General features: G+C 34.1%; 1 protein-coding gene across 1 annotated transcript in view; it reads right to left on the reverse strand.

Annotated features, from left to right (window-relative positions):
- The window catches only part of LOC129755405 (connectin-like), a 192220-nt gene extending 174222 nt beyond the window's left edge, over window positions 1-17998 (reverse strand). Inside the window, exon 1 of the mRNA XM_055751865.1 lies at window positions 17946-17998. The gene's annotated coding sequence lies outside the window, so the exon portion shown is untranslated. The remainder of the gene's footprint in view (window positions 1-17945) is intronic.
- Window positions 17999-19890: the final 1892 nt, after the last annotated feature.

The following is a 19890-nucleotide window of genomic DNA, read 5'->3' on the forward strand; positions in this document are numbered from 1 at the left end:
TGGGAGGGAGTGTTCAGTAGGTTATAATTGTTTAATTTTTATGAAATTACTCTTTCCTTAGCCGTTTGATAGGTTTTCAGCGGCAGAACAAAAATGGCAATCAACACAGAATAACAGATTATAAAATAAACAAATTTTAAAACATTTTTTTATCAAATATCTTGATAAAAGAACTGTATGAAACCTAAGATAAGATTGTTAATGCCATTTTTTCCCAAAAAACGGTAATCTTTGGTTTCGAATGATGTTTTCCTTGTGTTGATCAATCTTTATTCAATATGAATTCATGTGAAACTACTGAAATTTTGAACTGTTAACTGAAGAATTAATTAAAATTGTGTTTTACAAGTAGCAATTGTTGCTAATTTTTTCCCAGTTGTTCTGATCATTTCTGCTGGTTATATCAAACATCAAAGCGTTGTTGATTTTTTCGCATTCAATTATAAATATAAAAGACTCAGCTACAAACTGATGATTGACAAGACGCAATCAACTATGAATATAATAGATTCAACTGTTATGGTAAAATTGATTCAACCGTAAATATGATAAATTCAACTACAATTGTATGATTGATTTTAGGCATTCAACTATAAACGTAGTAAATTCAACTATATTTTTTGATTGATTGTGTGATACTTGAATACTGTAGTGTTCATCAGTGTGAGCGAACGTATTCCCTGTAGCGATCGTGGTGCTGTTTTTAGGACTCAGCCGCCGGCAGTTCCTGAAATAAGTCGCGAAGTGCAAGCGCTCTCCGGCGATGCGGAATCTTTTTCCTCCATCAGTTCCTGGCAGCGGTCGTAGGCCGACGGTTCCTGGAATTGGTAAAGGTGCCTGGCTGCCGGTGAAATCGACGTGAGTCTCGACGTTTCTCTACGTTATCATGGCAGGATTCCAAAGAAAAATAGTATTTGTAAGTCATTAAGATCGGTAAAGCAAATGATGGATTGATGTCATGATATTCAGTGAATTTTCCCCCCACAAGGTCAATCTTCGCCAGGTGAAAAAACATCGACTCCTAAGGACGTCCTCCGGGACCGATTACTTAAGACGCACAATTTGCTGGGTAACCATGCATGAAGATGCAAAACGAACAACAGGGGACGTGGATATCGGGATCACCGGGTTAGCTTTTCAGCATCGCGGCGGCTTAAACGAGCTAGATACAAAATGCAGAAATAACAAATTTTAAAAAATAAAACGTAGTCATGAAATTATTCTGAAGAAAAACATCATAAATATGATATGATGAGATTTGATAATTTGCAATATAAACAGAATTTAAATTTACAATATTTATAGTTGATCACATTGAATCAGTCATAGAAATATGAATCCATCATATTTATAATAAAATCACTCATGTTATCATAGTTGGATCTTCCATATTTACAATTAAATCAATCGTTGAATTAGCTAATCGCAGCGATAAGTTGTATGTTTTTATTATCGACTTTTTCCGGCGAATAAATAACTACACAATTACTTGCCAGTTGGTCCGGACGTTTCGAGTTACTTTTGGCTTTTCACTCCTCTTCAGTGGACCTTAAATTAAATTTATTTTGGTATTATATACCATTTCACCATACTATTTTAAACTTACTTAATCTAGCGATCGTCTACACTACTGTTTGTAGTTATTTGTTTACTTTTGATGTTATGTTTACATTTGTCTGTCAGTGTTTTGATCTTAGATAAAATGGAATTGTAGGCTGACTTAAAATTTATAGAGTCCTTCTGTTTATTAACAACGTCGTTGTCGCCCCTAATTTTGATGTGGAACATTTCTGCATAAATTCTTGTGTTATATTTGGAAACTTTTTCAAGAATATTTGTGTTTTTAAAGTAAAAAATATGACCATATTCTATGCTATGTTGGGCTAGTCCTGATCCTCCAACCTTTTTGTTTTTAACATCGTTTTTATGTTGCTCTAATCTTTTATGCAAAAACTGACTTGTTTCGCCAATATAAGATTTTTTACGTTCTCCACATTTTAAGTCATAAACAACATTTGCTCTTTTTTCCTTTGAAATTTTATTCTTAGTTTTTGTAAAAATTGTGTTTTTAACTTTGTCAAAGGACTTAAAGGCAACGTTGATATCATATTGTTTAAAATATCGAGCTGGTTTTTCCCCTAGACCTGCGCAATACGGTATTGTTATAAAGTTTTTGGCTTGTTCGATTTTTTCCTCACTTAAACTGTTGTACATTTTATGCGTTCTCTCTTTAACTATTTTTGCAACTAGTTGCTCGGGATAGTTATTTATATTTAGAATGTTTTTAACAGTTTTAAGTGATCTTTCCCGGACGATACCTGGACTTTGGATCGGTGAGCCCTTTTTCACACAAAGTAAACACTATAGTTGCATTAGTCGATAGGGCGTTGAAACTGACAAATGTAAAATATAGGGAAAGAACACTTAAAACTGTTAAAAACATTCTAAACATAAATATCCATCCCGAATGACTAGTTCTAGCACTTAGCAATAAACGGTGAGTCGTAACATCCATATAACAAAGCTCCAACATAATAATGTATGTGTCTTTGCAGAACACATACAATTCACATTCATTCATACAGTATTTTTCTGGTGCTTTGCAATAATTTAAATAATCAATCATGAATGGTCAATGAAAAAAATCAGCTTCACCAGGAATCGATCTCGAGTCTACTGAGTTACGTTTCCGACACCTTACCACTAGGCCAAATTGTTAGATGAAATAAGTTAAGCTGTGACTCTAAGTTTAATTGAGTTGGCTTTTTCGAATTGAATCGCTGCTAGGTTCTACGACAGAAAATGCCCATTGTACCCCGGTCAATGGTACTCTTTTCACCTCGAGCCAACAAGATAAAGTAAAAAACCTTTAGAAATTTATTAAAGTGCAAAATCAAAATTTCAATGACGGTTAAACCTGAGGATCAATGTGGACATCATGTTATATTGCGTACATTATAGATCAAGATGATTTATTGATCCTTAGAGCTTATTTTCTGGTGATTGATAATTTTTATTTTCTTTCACTTAAGAACCAATTTTTTTCATATTTCCGAGACGTGTATAAAATGCTTGTATGCAGAAATATTTATACTATTGGAACTACAAAACTGTTCCTCGTGAAAATGTATTTTAAAAAATACGTAATTATGTAGAATAATGGGGTGCTCACTAAGCACCGGATGATCGTTACGCCCCTATCTCCCCTATTTTTCGTTAAAAAAACGAAAAACCGGTAACACTTTTAGATCATACTGTATTACTTAACGATAGTCCGCTCTTAAGTGTCAATATGACAGTATTGGAAGTTTGGCGAATTGTAACTTTATTCGGCTGCATATAAATAAAAAAAAAAAAACTTTGGAGGATCATGAATTAATTTTTGAAGTCTTTAATTTTACATAAATACTTTTTTACACCATGAAAGCTCAGCAAAAAAAACTCCCTAATCAGACCATGCGTGTCAATAAGTTACTCTAAAGTAAAAAAAACAGCAACATTTGAAAATTTGTCAAAAATTCTGTGCTTCGTATTTTGAAAATCTTAAAGTGCAAAATTGTAGCTTCCAATTGAACTTTTCAATCCTGTTTTTGAAATTTTTCTGGTGTGACTTAAACAATTCCGAAGGAATTCTTTGGTAACAAATAAGAGAATTTACTTTCATAGTTGCTTAAAATTTTTGAATTTGTTCTCAAATTTAGTCAATTTTGTATATTTTATTTGAACAAATAATAAGTTTCCATAAGAAAGACTTCGCTTTGCCAGCAAAATACTAATTCTATGCTCAAATAATAAAAGCTGAATCTACCAAACTCTTGAGCAATTTCGAAGATTTTAACCATTAATAAAAATAAATTAATTTTTTTAAAAGTAAAATTAATTGATTGAAGTTTTGCGGTTCAAACCTGATACTTGCAATTTCGATTTTAGTTTGAAATTTGGCTTTCGATAAAACTGCAATAATACTATTATTAAATTTTTTCAACGGGCTATTACATGTTTTTTTATCCGATTTTTTTTTAAAATATGAATTCCTTAAATAAAATCCTGTGGATGTTTTTTTGTTCTAAAATAAAAGCTGGCTGACTTTGGTTACAAATTTGAAAAATTTGATATTGAAATTACAATTAAAGTTATAAGTCTACGATCTCTTGCAATTTGAATTCCTCTACGAAATAGTAATCTTGCTTATTATAACTCAATCGGAACTTTAAATATTAATTCTAATACAGCACCAGTGTACAAAATTCAGATTAAACTCATAAATGAGTTCAAATAATCAAGAAAACTAATTATGAAGTTTGAATTTGTGATCTTTTGCGAGTTTCAATAAGATTTCTGAAACGTAAGAAAAAAACAATTATTGATTTTAGATTCCAGATCAATGTTTCGATATGAGCCATGAATTAAAATTTGTTTCCGAGCCCTCAATCATCAATCTTGTTTTTTTTTTTGTTGCCGTTAATGTTTGATGTCTTGGGTTTTAATCTGAATTCATTATTCAATTATTTTTTATTTATAAAAATATGAATTTCTTATTACACTGGATTCTTCTTTTAAACGATCATATTTTACACGTTTTTAATTTAAACGTCTATTTTTAAACGATTTTCTTGGATTAAGACGATTTTTGAACATGTATGAGTTTTATTTTGAAATTTCAGTTCTGGATCGTCGTTTTGAAGTTTTGAATTTTACAAAAAAAAATTAAGTTTAGGAATTTTTCATCTGAATATGAATCCAAAACTCAGAATGATTTCCAAAGCTATGATCATTTAGTGTCCGGGCACTTTATATCGGCGATAACTACATTCCTGGAGATGCAAATTTTTGCCGCGTTGTGTTGATTATGAAAAGGATTACCTTGCATATTTTTTTAGATGTTTAAGTTTACGTGTATTTGACAAATTTACGATGAAAAAAGACATGGTAAAAATATTTTTGAACAATCACCTCGGAAATCTTTCATTGTCGAATGAACTGTTGACTTTTCTCATTTTGTTTGGTCCATTTAGATAATTTGCTTAAGAAGACTCACTATAATACTCACGTTTATCGATCAAACGAATAGTTTTTAAAATACATGCGTTTATGACTTCTCGAATTCTTAATGATCTGGCCTTAATATTGTGTTTTTTCTCATATTCGGAAAATAATTTGAAGAGTTTTAAACTAGATACGTTATGCAAAATATGAAAACAGAAATATAATTTAGATTTAAATAATTGAGAGCCAGAACCCTAAAATGAGATTTATCTGTTCAGTATTCAGAAATTCTATTATCAAGTAAGAAAATTTAGGAAATCTGTAGCAGAATTCTGAACTTTAGATTAGTTTTCAAGGTTTTTGCATCTGAGTATAGATTTTCAACCTTGGATAACCTTACTCAATCATCAAAACTTGATTAAGAATTTCAAAATTAAGGGTGTAGAGTAGAACACCTCGTTTGCTTTTCTGGTCCCTCATGGGAGGGGGGGGGGGGGTTAACCCCCAAGTAACAACAGATTACTTTTACCGATCATAATGTTCTTGTTTGTTGATGTTTCTCGAATAGTCTAGTAATTTTTACTGAAATACCCGTAATTTATATATTTTAAAGTTTTTTTTAATCTTTTTTCAAACAGCTAATTATAAAAATTACGGCTAGATGGCGCAACAATATGTACCTATTTATATTAAATAAAAATATTTAAAAACATAGATTAAAAAAAGTCAATCTTACATAAGCAATACAGGCGGCTCAAACCATGGACATTTTTGTGCAGCATTGGTTCCACCAGATTTTTTTTTGTGTAATAATAAAGACTCTGAGTTTCTGTCAGAAATGAACATAACAAGTTGGCTCGTCGTTTCTTTACCGGAAAATTCAACTTGAGGATTATCGGTTTAGCAATGGACTAATTTCAATAACTAACTTACGGGCTAACGGTTAATGGCGATTGGTGGAAAAATAAATCAATTCCTGAAAATAGCATCATTACTGAATCTGTTTTAAACTAACTTGCAGATTCCTGTTCTCAACGTATCTTGAATCATCACTGCTTTTCTGGACGTCTCCTGTAAGTCAACATAAAAACGACACTTTCGAATGTCATTTTGACATCAATAGCTTAAAAATGCTCAATTTCACTTGATTTTCGATCTATCTGTTATAAAAATAAAGTTTTGGAAATCTTGTAACGTTTTTTTTTTGTTTATTTGAGACACTGATTATAAATGATTTTTAGACAATATGCAGTTAGAATTGTTTTTAAGTTATAAAAGTCGAAGCTTTGAATCTAATATATATTTTTTAGAAAATTTTATGTTTAACAGCAATAGATATAGGATGTTTAAAAAAATGTTAAAATGATAAGAATGCTGAAGCAAGGAGCTGTTTATTACACATGTGGCATTTTCCTTTTTTTTTTTGAGATCATGATAACAAAACTTTTAATAAAGGGGCATAAAAGCATACTTTTGAGCCCATCAACCGTCAAAGATATTGAGTACAGCAGTAGAAAATTCTAAATAACTAATTGAAAATTTTGATTTTTGTTGAAACAAATCTTGCATCTGAATATTGTCTTACAACTTTATTTGGGCAAGGTTACAAAGTTTTGAATTTTTTTAGTTCAGTTAAGAAATAAATTTACATAATCAAGTGCGTCAATTATGAAGTGAAATATCTGGAGCGGATGAAGGTTCAACGTCAACAAGTTTTAGATTTGAAACTTAGATAGGCTTCAATGGTTTAGAGAAAATGTAGTAGAAATTGATTCAACTTCTTCCAATTACGAATAATGGGTTCGTTGTCCAGCTAAAACTGACACGAACCAAAAAAAAAAAATACCAGGGAAGCTGCCATGATGAAATAACTGTTAGAAATTGGTTGCAAATGTAACGACTTTTTGAAAATCTAAATAGGTACCAACTAATTTTTTTTTACATTTGTTCACGAACGTACACTAAATGTTTTCGTCTGAACAATCTATGCTACATCAAACCGATCTCGAGAACTGTTTCCAATTTCTGAAATTAAAATGAACAGAGTTATTTTTCAACCCAATAAAAAATCACAAACTTTCCCATTTTTTAACTACTTGAATTCCTTTTCCAGAACCATCAACCATGAAAACAAATTTAATGCTATCCCTGCTGAATCCCACTGCAAGCATAATTCTAGGATGCAGCTGTCTTTGCACCAGAACGCCGTAATGAGAGTACATAATTTTACCATCCGCCATGGGGAGAAAAGCAGATGGTTTTCCCTAATTCTGTTTTTTTTTGTTGAGGCGAACGATGCAAAACGCTCCTGGGATGGGTGATTGGGTATTCGAGGAAAAATTGTGCCTAGAAATATTTGCATTGGTCGAAAACATGTCCGAGTGATATATTCCATGAATGAAAATCATAAGAAGATTATCTTCTTCATACACTGCCCGGTATAATATTATGATGCCATGTTTTTCCATGTTGAATATTTAAAAAATCCTTAAGCCATTTGCCCCACTTCTTTCGGGGTTTGGGTTCCGAAAGCCAAGAAGGAAAGGAACCCACCGACCCGAAAAAAAGACAATGTTGCTGCATCATACTGTCATCGTTTTGGGGTGACGCATCGTCCCACTCACTTCCGGACAACTACCCGCCCAGGACTCAACTCGGTCAACTTCCGGAATATTTAGTTCATCCGCCGTCGGCTTTCTGCATCTACTGGAGGTACTAAAACAAAACGGACCAACCAACCCAAAATATATTTTGCACTCTGTGGATTTCCATTTTTTTTTCCTCCGCTTCTTTGTCGTTGTGTTTGAATTTTGGGGACGGAAGTTAAGGGCACGAGACGACCGAGACCGCCCCTCATGTAGGACGTTTTCCTGTTAACAAAATTCAGACCAGCCTCTCCAGTTTTGAGGTAGAATAATAGCTCCAGGCGTGCACGAGATAATCCGATAATAAATCTACTAATCTCCATTCCCTGGGTGTGGACCATCTTCCGGCTATGCTTTTGTTTTATTTTACTATTCAACGCAAATTAAACGTGATGGTGAACACTTTGAAAAAGGAAAAAAAAAGCGAAGCTAGATGGGCTGTTGGGTGTTTCCGTTTTTTTCGTACGTACCTTACTTTTTCGCTATGTCTATGCTTTTTCAGGCTACAACAAAGGCAGCAGCTTGACATGACACGCTAGTAAATGAATATGTCAATTTAAATTCGGGGGCAACTTTCAAGGTCGTTTGCGGAACAAACTTTTTATACACTCAACAATCAGAGCAGTCGTTTACGTTAAAAAAAAACGAAGGTGAAAGTTACTGGCTCTTTACTGAAACTGTGTAGATGTTAACATTGACTTAAACTTGTAGGTGCAACTTCGTTTGAGATCTTCAAGAGGTTTTCCAATGTAAAAAATCATCAAGTTATGGATTTTTTTAAAAATGAAATTGTTCAGTCCGACGAGCGGACTGAGAAGAGAGCGAGAGGAGATGCGGGAGTGGAGCGCCAGCCAATCAGCGAGCAGCAGCCGACGCGAGAAAGGTATAAAAACGCGCGCTCCCGCGCGTTGCATCATCAGTAATCATTCAACCACCATCGCGGTTATATCGAACCAGCAGAGCAATCGGAGAAGAAGGAAGAGTAAGCGAGCCAGCCATCAGTGGCCTTCTCCGAGGCCACCTGAAGAGGAACAAGAAGAATAAGGAGAAGTGAATTCAGTATATAGTGAATAGAGAGAAAATAAATCTAGAATGTTCCAGCAGTAAAAAAGTGTTATTCCTCCGTGCTTCCTCCTCGCTTGCTCCCGATCCAATCGGCTCTTATCAGAGCCCCCTTAGAAGAGTTTAGTTCTCGATCACTGTGGTGACGGTGATCAATCGGCCTTGGCCTCCAGGCAGCCAGTCCGAGGACCTGCCTCCACTGGTGAGACAACCACCAGGGGTTGTCTAGGAGAGGCTCGCTCCCGCAGGGGGAGTGAGTCCCATCAGTGGTTGTTTTGCCAAGCGCCGCCCTACAGTCCAATGGCTTTTCATGGCCACTACAGAAATCATGTATTTAATTTATTTAATATCATCAAATTAAACTAGTTATATCAAAATCATCATTGCACTAAATATGATATAAATAATTTTAAAATGTTGCAATATTTATTTAAAAAAAAGGCACCCAATCAAGTTTGATGAAAAATTTTCTGGCTTCGAATGAAATTTGATGAAAAGGAAAGCTAAGGGCATAATAGCTACCTTAAGAAAGACGTTTAAAGGGTGATACGGTCAAAATTTGGTCAATATCAACTTGGCGTATTTCTTTCAATTTTGCATTTAAAAAACCTGAACACCCCTCATTTTGAAGGTGTGTGTGTAGAATGTTGCTCTTATTTTTATTTTGGAATTCACTCTTCAGTTGTCAAAATGCCGTCCAAATAAAAGAGCAGCGTTTCAACATTTTGTTCGCGCATCGCGAAAATCCGAGCTACTTGCAGGCAAAGCTGGCAAAATCGCTTAAAGTTGCCAAATCAACCGTTACAAATGTAATTAAAGTGTTTGGGGAACGTTTGTCGACAGCCAAGAAGTCTGGATCGGGGGGAAAACGAAAACCGGAAGCCGCTAAGACGACAGAGAGAGTTGCCGGTAGTTTCAAGCGAAACCCTAACCTATCTCTCCGAGATGCCGCAAATAAGCTGGGTGTTTCGTCTACAACCGTGCATCGAGCCAAAAAACGAGCCGGACTATCGACTTACAAGAAGGTAGTTACTAAAAATCGCGATGATAAACAAAATACGACGGCCAAAGCGCGATCCCGGAGGCTGTACACGACGATGCTGACGAAGTTTGACTGCGTGGTAATGGACGACGAAACCTACGTCCAAGCCGACTACAAGCAGCTTCCGGGGCAGGGGTTTTATACGGCAAAGGAAGGGGAAGGAAGAGGTAGGCAGATAATTTTCAAGCACATGACACTGTCGAAGTTCGCGAAGAAATATCTGGTTTGGCAAGCCATCTATACCTGTGGCTTGAAAAGCAGCATTTTCATAGCTTCCGGGACTGTCCCTGTTCCAAAGTTGAAATAAAAACAGTAGTAGCACGAACAGTAAATATAAAATGGATGGACGTACATGGGCAAAACAAAAGTGAATAAAGCAATTCAAAGTGGACAATAAAATGAACATTGGCTAAAGACTATCAAATATCTGAAAAGATAATTAGCCCAAGTCCCATGTACGGGGGAGTGGAGGTGGGCCATCATCATCATCATCACCAAGAAATTTACGTGAAAGAGTGTTTGAATAAACGTTTGCTGCCTTTCCTGAAGACTCCGTACTGTTTTGGCCGGATTTGGCATCTTGCCATTTCGGTAAAAAGGCCATGGAGTGGTACGCCGCCAACAACGTGCAGGTGGTTCCCAAGGACAAGAACCCTCCCAACACACCAGAGCTTCGCTCAATTGAGAAATACTGGGCTATTGTCAAGTGGAACCTAAAGAAGACCAAAAAAACTACTAAGGACGAGCAGCAGTTCAAGGCAAACTGGCTTTCTGCGGCCGAGAAGGTGGACAAGGTGGCTGTACAAAATCTGATGGCAGGGGTTAAGCGTAAGGCCCGGCAATTCGGATTTGGAAAAGCGGAAGCGTAACTGAATATTTTTTCCTAAATTTTATACTAATAGAACTTGAAAAAAAATTTAATTTGATTTTTTAAATAGAGGATTTCACCGATTTACACGCTTTTCTTATTGACCAAATTTTGACCGTATCACCCTTCATTTAACCATAGAAAACAACTATAATATATGAGTTACATCATTGTTTCTTGTTCTGACACTAAAAAACCCTATTTCCTAACTGACTGATTTTTTAAAAAGTAGATAAAAACGTTTTAAAATGCATTTTTTTTTTGTCAAAAGCTGAAAATCAATCACTGTAGGGGCATAATGAGAACCCTCCCTGGGGCAGTATAAGCATCATTAATCGAGGAACGGTTAACGATTTCTGTCGTAGAATCTAGCAGTGAATTCAACTTGATGAAGTCAACTAAGTTATAGAGCTGACGATTTGGCCTATTTATTGGTAAGGTTTCAAAGAGATAATTAGATGACTTGAGCTTGGTTCCTAGTCGTGCCGATTTTTTTTTTTCATTTACCATACATGATCGATGCATTTTGCCCTAAACAGTGAGTCGAAGGTCCATTAAACAAAGCAAAAACAAAAAAAAAATGCGTGTTTGTTTGTGGCATACACACAATTCACACACACACTTATATATTATGTTTCTGGTGCTTTGTTTGGCAGATGATGTTACTAACCGTACAGTAAAAAAATCGATAATGATTGAAATGAAAACAAAATAAAAAACTCGCCTCTTTCAGGAATTGAAATCGAGTCTTCCGTTTACTTTTCCAACACCTTACCAATAGTAAAATTGTCAGATTTAGTCATGCTCAGCTCTATAATTCAGTTGACTTCATCGAGTTCAACTCGCTGCGAGATTCGACGGCAGAATATGCTCATCGTGCCCCAATCAATGATGTTGGTGAAAATTGAGGAACAATGCGTACATTATGTTGCAGTATCTTGCAGTCACTTGAGAACCTAGTTGGTATTTATAAAATATTTCAGTAAAAATTATAAGGAGATTTCTTTTTTTGCGGAAAAAATAATACTATAGGAAGTAAGAATCAAATCCACATTAAAATTTTTTTTATGAAAATTCTTTCTTTTGTTGCAAAGAGGAGTGTTTACTATGGCCCAGTTGCTCGTTATGCCCTTATTTCCCATATCAGTAGAAAATTGTTTAAGTTGTCAACATCGAGCTTGGATTCGATCCTCCCAATTTGAAAATATAAGAATCACAGACAGATAGTACTTACAGAAAGGACCCATATCTTACGAATTCCTTCTGTATTCAATGACTGATCGGAGTTTTCCATCCGTGTTTTTTCGAGCAGAAAAATTCAGATACCGGCATCTGATTCAAACACACTTATGCTTTACCCTTCCAAAATCGAATTTGTTTTGAAGAAGTTTTGGTCGTTTGGAGATAGTAAACTAAAATTTCATATTTTACAAGGCTACCAAGATGAAAATATTTGATTTTCAAAAAAGTGAAGCAGCGCTATCTGGTGGTGACATTGCCTAGCTTTTTAGCTATTTTTGCAAAGAATGAAAATAGTATCCTATCTGTATGTCTGTGGAAGAATCATTCATTGGAACTTTTAGGGCCCTTACCGAATCGTATTTGAGAAAACATGTGAAGCCTGCAGAAACTGCAAATTTTTTATCAGTGCATAATATTAAAGAGTAAAATTTATGAAGATCAAAAAAAATTATCAAAAATATCAATGATAAATTCCGGAAGATTTTGATCAAAGACTAATCATTGAAATCGAAACAAAGTTTTCTTTCAATTCAAAGAATAAATCATTTGTTTCAAAATATTTTCTTTAGAATAAAATGCATTGTTTCAAACAAACAGTAGTTTATTTAACACGTTTGTCGCCACGCTCATTTTGGTAGTTTTGCTAGCCGGGCCAAAGAAATTTTCCGAGAGAGAAAGCAAAGAGGGAGAACTCCCATATTTGAAACGTGTGGCGAAGCTGAGCGGTAAACTCAAGTAAGAGAGCGTCACCTGCTTTTTGATGTGACGGGGCCCCCAGGAAATACACCCGTCTGCCGAATATGGGTGACGTGGCGACGAACGTGTTAAAAAAAAAAATTATTCAAAATCAATTTTGTTTTGGTTAAAAAATCCAAGGGTTCTCATTGTGCAGGTTCTTAATTCTACTACAGTTTTTCAAATTTGTTTCACTTCTTAATTGAAACTGGATTCATATATTAAATTTTAAATGAGATTTTATTGATTTCAAAAATTCTGATTCCACATTATCTAAATCAAAATTGTATTTTTGTTTTCATATTTTGGCTTCTGCATTTAGTTAAAGATTTTTAATTTGAAATTCGATAAACCATTGGAAATGTTTTGAATAGATAGATATTTTTTGAAATCCTGGTCAAAATTTAATTTTACATTTCTTCTAAAAATTTGAACCAAGACTATTATAGTTCACATACGTTTTTTTTAATTTGAATAATAATTTTCCGGATTTGAAAAAAAAGAAAATTAGAAATCGTCCTGAGCATTTTCTTTGTTTAAAGATTAGAAATACTTGAACTGGATTATAATGCATAATTTAAGAAGAGCAAAACTTCAAAATGGCGATCCGGAACATAAAACTCAGAACCAGCAATTCATTCGAAACTCATATTCGAATTCAGGTTTACAAGTCGGATGAGAAATTGAAATAAGAATTACGACCAAAACTTTCAAAACTTTAATAAGGAGTGTATTCGAAAAAAGGGCAACACTTTGTTTTGTGAATAACTTTTGAATGCATTCACGCAAATTGATGAAATTTTCAGCGAATCTAATCTTATGTTATGTTTACATGTGCAAATTTGTATGATATTCTTGCATGTTGTTTTTGAGATAGCGTCCAATGAAGAAGTTTTTCACTCAAATTTTTCAGAACCTATTGGAGTGTTTTGCAGGGAAAACGATCGCATTTGGAAGTTTTCCTTGTATATTTATCCAACAATCATTATGAAACACTGAGTGATTTGCAATTTTCACAGATCGTTAGCCTCCTCAATACAAGACATCAAATTTTTCAAATATTTCTCCGAAAAAACAGGCAAGACTTGTCAACGAAAAGTTTCTGGCTGAAAACATGCCAGGCGCTAAAGAGTTCGTTTTGGTTTTTCAAAATATCTCCCCCAGCCCAAATATTATGCGCACGATTTGACCACCGTATTTTGTGGGCAGCTTTTCTACCTTGTAGAAATGAGGTCAGGCCTGTACATTAGTCACTCATACGAACCAGTCAAAAAAAATGTATCTTTTTTATCACATCCTCTGTTAATATTTTCGGATTGAACTCACATTCCTTAACTTTATGGAATCAATGATCTTCACCTTTATCCAAATTTAAGCCCACTATTGGATCATCTAGGACTTCTTGAACGATTTTTTATGTGAACTTTGGTCAAAAAGTTGATTTCCAGCTGTCTTCGGATCTCCCAAATTTCCTGGGTTTTTCCCGATCTTGACTAAAAAATATTGTCAATGATCTTCAGTATTGGGGGATAGCTCAAAAACCACTTGACAGATTGTCAGCAAATTTTGTACACGTACACGTTACATTACAATGTAGTTCCGCTTGAAAATTTCATCAATTTTCGTCTCTTCAAAAGTTATTTACAAAACAAAGTGTTGCATTTTTCGAATGCATTCCTTATAGAGTCATGATTGAGGGATTGCAATCATATTTCACATCTTGGTTCCTTGGTAAAATTTTGATTTCGAATGAAGATTTAGAAAAGGTATTTAAATTTGAAATCGATTCAAAATTAAGTTTTTTTTTTCAATTCAGGTACAGAATTGAAATTGAGGGATCGATATTCAAACTTCAAGTTCAGTTTCGGATTGGAAATGAGTCTACGAAAAAATATTATGATGACTTGAGGAGTTAAAATAGAGTATTGAGGAGATAAAATAGTAAAAAGATCTTAACCTATAATTTTGATAGAAAACTTCAAAATCACAAATATGAAGTAGAGTTTAATTCAATTTCGAAGTTTGTTTAAAAAAAAAAGATTTCTATTATTGAAAAACCATCCACTAGGATTGATGTTTTGGAATTGATTTTTTACCATTTTTAAAGCTGTTTGGGGTCTGTATAACCCGAAGCGTTCTTTCCAAACATCCTTGTCAGCATTCCAATATACTGAAGATCTGAGATTTTCGAGAGTCTTAGTGTGTTCCAAAAAAAATGATATTCAATACAACGAGAATAAACTAAAGTATGAGCTTTGAAAATCGGTTGGTTGAGAAATAAATACAGCAAATCGAAGAAAAAGTTGAATGTTTTTTTTTTTAAATTAAGATTTTTTTTTCGACCGGAAGATTCGAGATAGAAGTCAAAACTTTCATTAGACTCCAACATATTAAAACATTGATTATTCTTGCCAATTCCAAGTATAACAGTATTTTAGATAGCTAGATTTCGAACTTAAATCTTAAATTTAGATTTGCAAGAATCAGATTAGAATAAAAAATAAAAGGCGTTTTCTTTGTAACACCATCACGTATAAACGAATGGTCGGAATTAAGTGAAATTGGTTTCCGAGGGATTTTCGGATCAGAGATGGTTTGTATAATAGCCCCGAAAATCTCACTTTTTATAGGCTCCCATACAAAATCAACTTGAAATGGGACAACTCGAAAAACTTTAAGACGATTTTCATGAAAACTAACTCATGAAAACTAATTCGGCCGAATACTTTGCTCAACTATTCGGTGTACAGAATATTCGGTTCAACGGTTTTTGGGCGGTATTCGGCCAACCGAATATTCTGTACATCTCTAATAATATGACTTATACTTAAAGAGAAATTAACAATTCCACTTAAAGAAAAACTCCTTGAAAATAACGTTTTTATTTTTCAATTTCGAAAAACGAGAAAATGAAAACTTTTAAGAATTCAAAATTGTTTGCGGTCTTTGAGAAATTTGATTATTAAATTGTAACCTTAATCTTCAAATTCTTTGTAATGTTTTATATTTTTTCCGAAAAAAAGTTTGCAAATCAATTCAATGATTTTTCTTTTTCTAATAACCTGTAACGAAATCGTGAGCAGACAAGAAAAAAAAACATATTGTCTATTTGGAATCATAAAAAAAACTTAAAATAAATGTTTTGAATTGTAGCATTTTTGACTGCCTATTTGAATCTGTTAAATCGTTGGATTAAAAAAAAATCATATAACGGCTTTGCATAGCCCATGAGTTTGATGATTTAAATAACCTTGGCCAATTAATTTCATGAAATTCTTGAAAGTTGTACCAAGCAAAGGCAGTCAGTTTTGAATGCTTTTCTATGAATTCCAATTATTTTTTTTTATTAAAAAGTGAAACTTGAAAATTTCGCTTCGAAAAAAGAATGGGAGAATAAAGACAATTTTTGCAGCGTTCTATTGCCCCTATTGTGATTTATGTATGAGGCATGATCGTTTATTTTGAAAATTTTCAGAGACATTACATTTGCAAAAAAATAGGTATGTTTCCATAATTCAGTGGTAAAAATAATAAGTTCCACAAATTTTAGCTAGGGAAGGTAAGGGCATAATGGCCACCTTAAGAAGGACGCTCATTTAACTATAGAAAACAGCTATAATTTTTTAGTTACTTCATTGTTTCGTGTTCAGACACTTAAAAATACCTAATTTTTAACGGGCTGCAACTTGAAAAAGAAGCTAAAAACGTTCAAAAATTCATATTACAATTTTTTGCCAAACGCTGAAAATCAGTCACTGCAGGGGCTTAATGAGAAGTTCCATTGGGGTAGCATAAGCACCATTGATCGGGGCACGATGAGCATTTTCTGCCGTAAAATCTAGCAGTGAATTCAAGTCGATGAATTCAACTGTATTCTAGAGCTTCAGCTTGACTTGTTTCATCTGACGATTTGTAGAATACAAGCAATTCACACACACTCATATATGCAAAAATCAAAACAATCGATCACGAATGGTAAATGAAAAATAAAATCACCCCGACCAGGAATTGAAATCGAGTCTTTTGATTATCTCTCCGCCACTAAACCAACAGCCTGAATCGTCAGATGTAAACTAGTAAAGCTATGGCTCTATAATTCAGTTGACTTCATCGAGTTGAATTTGCTGCTTGATTCTACGGAAGAAAATGCTCATCGTGCCCCGATCAATGGTGCTCGTTACCCCCGAGTCAACAAGTTAAATTAAAACGCATTTTAAAATGATTATAGTGAAAATTCGAAAATCTAATGATGGTGAAAATTGAGGAACAATGTGTTCATCATTTTGGAGTGCGTATCTTTCAGATCAAAATGATTTAACGATCTTAAGAGTTTATTTTCCAGTGCTCAAAAATTATAATATTTTCGTCACTTGAGAACCTAGTTGGTTTTTTTTTAAATATTTCTGATAAGGATGATAAGGAAATTTCTTTCTTGTTGAAAAATTAATACTTAAGGAACTACAAATCTGTTCCTTATGAAAATTTGTTTGAGAAAATTCGTACCTTCGTGAAAAAGAGGGATGCTTTCTATGCCCCGGGTGCTAGATATGCCCTTATCTCCCCTACAACAAATAAATGTATGTAAGTACTGATAAGATTTAAAACCATACAAATATTTTTCAAACTGTCTGTGTTACCATTCAATTCTTTATTGTTGATTGTAATTAATGAGTTGTGTTAAAAATGCATCAACTCTCTCTTTTATTATTCATAGTGTTTTTTGAAATAGTAGCCTCATAAGACGCTCCTGCAGGAAATTGTTCCCCAACCGAAAAGAGCGGAGCACTATCAAGAATAAAATAATTGCTTCTAGCAGCAGGTCCAGAGAGCAACTTCCCGAGGGCCCACAGACTCGCACCAGTCAGTGTGAAACATGCCGGCATATTGTGCGAAAATTATATTCCAGCTCATTGCTGCAGCAGGTAAGGCTTCCGGTACACGTGATTTGGTCGGTCGGGAAATTACGGAACCATCAAGATTGTGAACCAGGCCCAGCCATTCTGGAAGGCCGGAGCAGGTAAATGAATAATTTCCAACTGTCCACTTTGTCAGGATCAACCTAGGCCAACAAGCCGAAGGAGTCTGGACTTGTATACCAACTGTGGTGCGGGACATAATGCCCGAGAAAGATTGATAGTCGTCCGGGTCGAGGTTGACAATTTTGTGGACGGCCAGTTAATGAAGTCGACGCGAGGATTAGGAGACTCTTTTCTGCTTCTTGTTCATCTTTGGACGAAAGACCATCCCTTCGAGTTATTGGGGGTGGATGCTGTGCTTAGATTTCTTTCCCCCATTTCTCCCAATCCAATCATCCCGTCTAAACCAAACCAAAGGTCTCGGCTATATTTTATCCTGAAATACTCACTCTGCTGGGATCACTTGGTCTCGGAACAAGAACGTTTTGATTGTGGGCGTAAACATACCTGGGGAGCAAAAAAAAAGTAGAGAAAACATAGATTAGGTTGGCATTTCAAAGTGACTTGTTTATTCGAGAATGAAAAGATTAATGTTTGTTTCGTTCATGTTGTGGGAAATCGTCGCTGCTGCTCGTGTTGACCTTGCTACTAAATTTCTAGCTACTAAATAAAGTCGGAGGAAGATACACTTCAAAGAAATGTTGGTATAGGTACGGGATGAACATGCTTATTGTTTTTGAAAAACAAGGTTGAAAAAGATGCAATGCTTCATTGTAAAATGTTAAGATTGTTCTGAGAAATTGAGGAATTGATTAAAAATGAATACGGAAAATCAAATATGTTCCAGCACATAAATATAAATCAGAACAAGATTAAACTTCCCAAATTGATACATTTTCTTGAGTTGATGATGAGAAAAAATGTCAGTTCATCTCCATTAGAAGACACAACGTCGGATTGAAATGGCTGATTTTGTTTGATGGCAGACTTGAAAAGAAGCAATTGATCATTTTTTTCAGAAAAGTTTCAAACGAAAGAAAAAACATTTAACGGATTTCACATTTTCAATTGTTGCTGATTATGTTTTATTGATTTTACAGTAAATCTGATTTCATCGCAGTTATAAGGACCAATTTGTTTTCCAAAAAAAGTTTCCTAATGAATATTTTGTATACATTTTTAACATTTGGAAAAAAGCTAGAAAATGATAGAAAAGTTAAAAATTACTAAAAAATTACTATTACTTGGTACCAGTCTTATTGAACCCATAAGCTTTAAAGAAAAATTTAATTGCGACATTATCACAATTCTTCAACATAATTGAAAACAAAATCATCTTAGGCAAGTTCAATAACAAAAACAAAAAAATCATTTGCAGTACTTAAGTACAGATATCAGGTATCGGGTATCAGAAAAGGATTAGGCTTAAAAGCGGCACGTTATCCAAACAAACGGGAAAATTGTGCCTAGCCTTTTTTTTGCAGATTTCATCATATACATGAGAAATCTGAAAACCTATAAAAAGGATAAGAAAATAAATTCAATGTATTAAACATGGAATGTAGCCTATCCATATGGGATTCTTGAGAAAGTATGGCATAAAGCCTATCCATATAGGAATTTTAACCGTTAAAGTTCTTATGGGGTAAAGAGTGACAAAATGTTACTTTAGTTTAAATTATTGGAATTAGATTCAATTATTACATGATAGGCAGAGTACAGAAAAGTAATAAAGCGAACGAGAGACAGTTACATATAAGTCGGAAAGAATCTTAAGAATCATAAATTATTTGAGGAGATTTCATTATACACTGATCAGAGAATGCTCCGACCAGGATGCTACAGTGAGGACTTATAAAAAACAATCTGATTTAAGTTGGCATTTAGCCTATCCTCATAGGGATTTCAAGCATTTGTACTTCATAAAATTACATTTGAAATGTTTTTTTTTTCTTCATAACTTTCTTACTTAAATTTAGACATACCAATGAAATGTAGTCAGTCAAAAAAGGGCAATCACACACTAGGTGGAAAGAAAATATAGGTAGTACCTACTACCTCGGAATCATAGTTAAACCAAATAGGAGACTCATTATACAAAGTTTGTATTTTTTTACAGACCAGTTAGTGCTCTGGTCAGATAGCTACTATGAGTTTTAAAAAAGTGAATTTCAAAATGCAGCTTTGAAGAGTGCATAAGTAGATGAATTTTAATATATAGCAATCCGATATGACAACAAGGCTTTTTTATTATCTTGCGATATATTTATAAACTGGACGTGGAAAGCGATTTTAAAGCCCTTTGGCTATCTGTACATTAACGAGTAGTTTTGAACATTATTTTTAATTTAAGCGATATATACGAAAGCACATGCAATTGCACGAAACTAATGC

This window comes from Uranotaenia lowii, chromosome 3 (assembly GCF_029784155.1).
Source record: "Uranotaenia lowii strain MFRU-FL chromosome 3, ASM2978415v1, whole genome shotgun sequence".
Taxonomy (NCBI): domain Eukaryota; kingdom Metazoa; phylum Arthropoda; class Insecta; order Diptera; family Culicidae; genus Uranotaenia; species Uranotaenia lowii.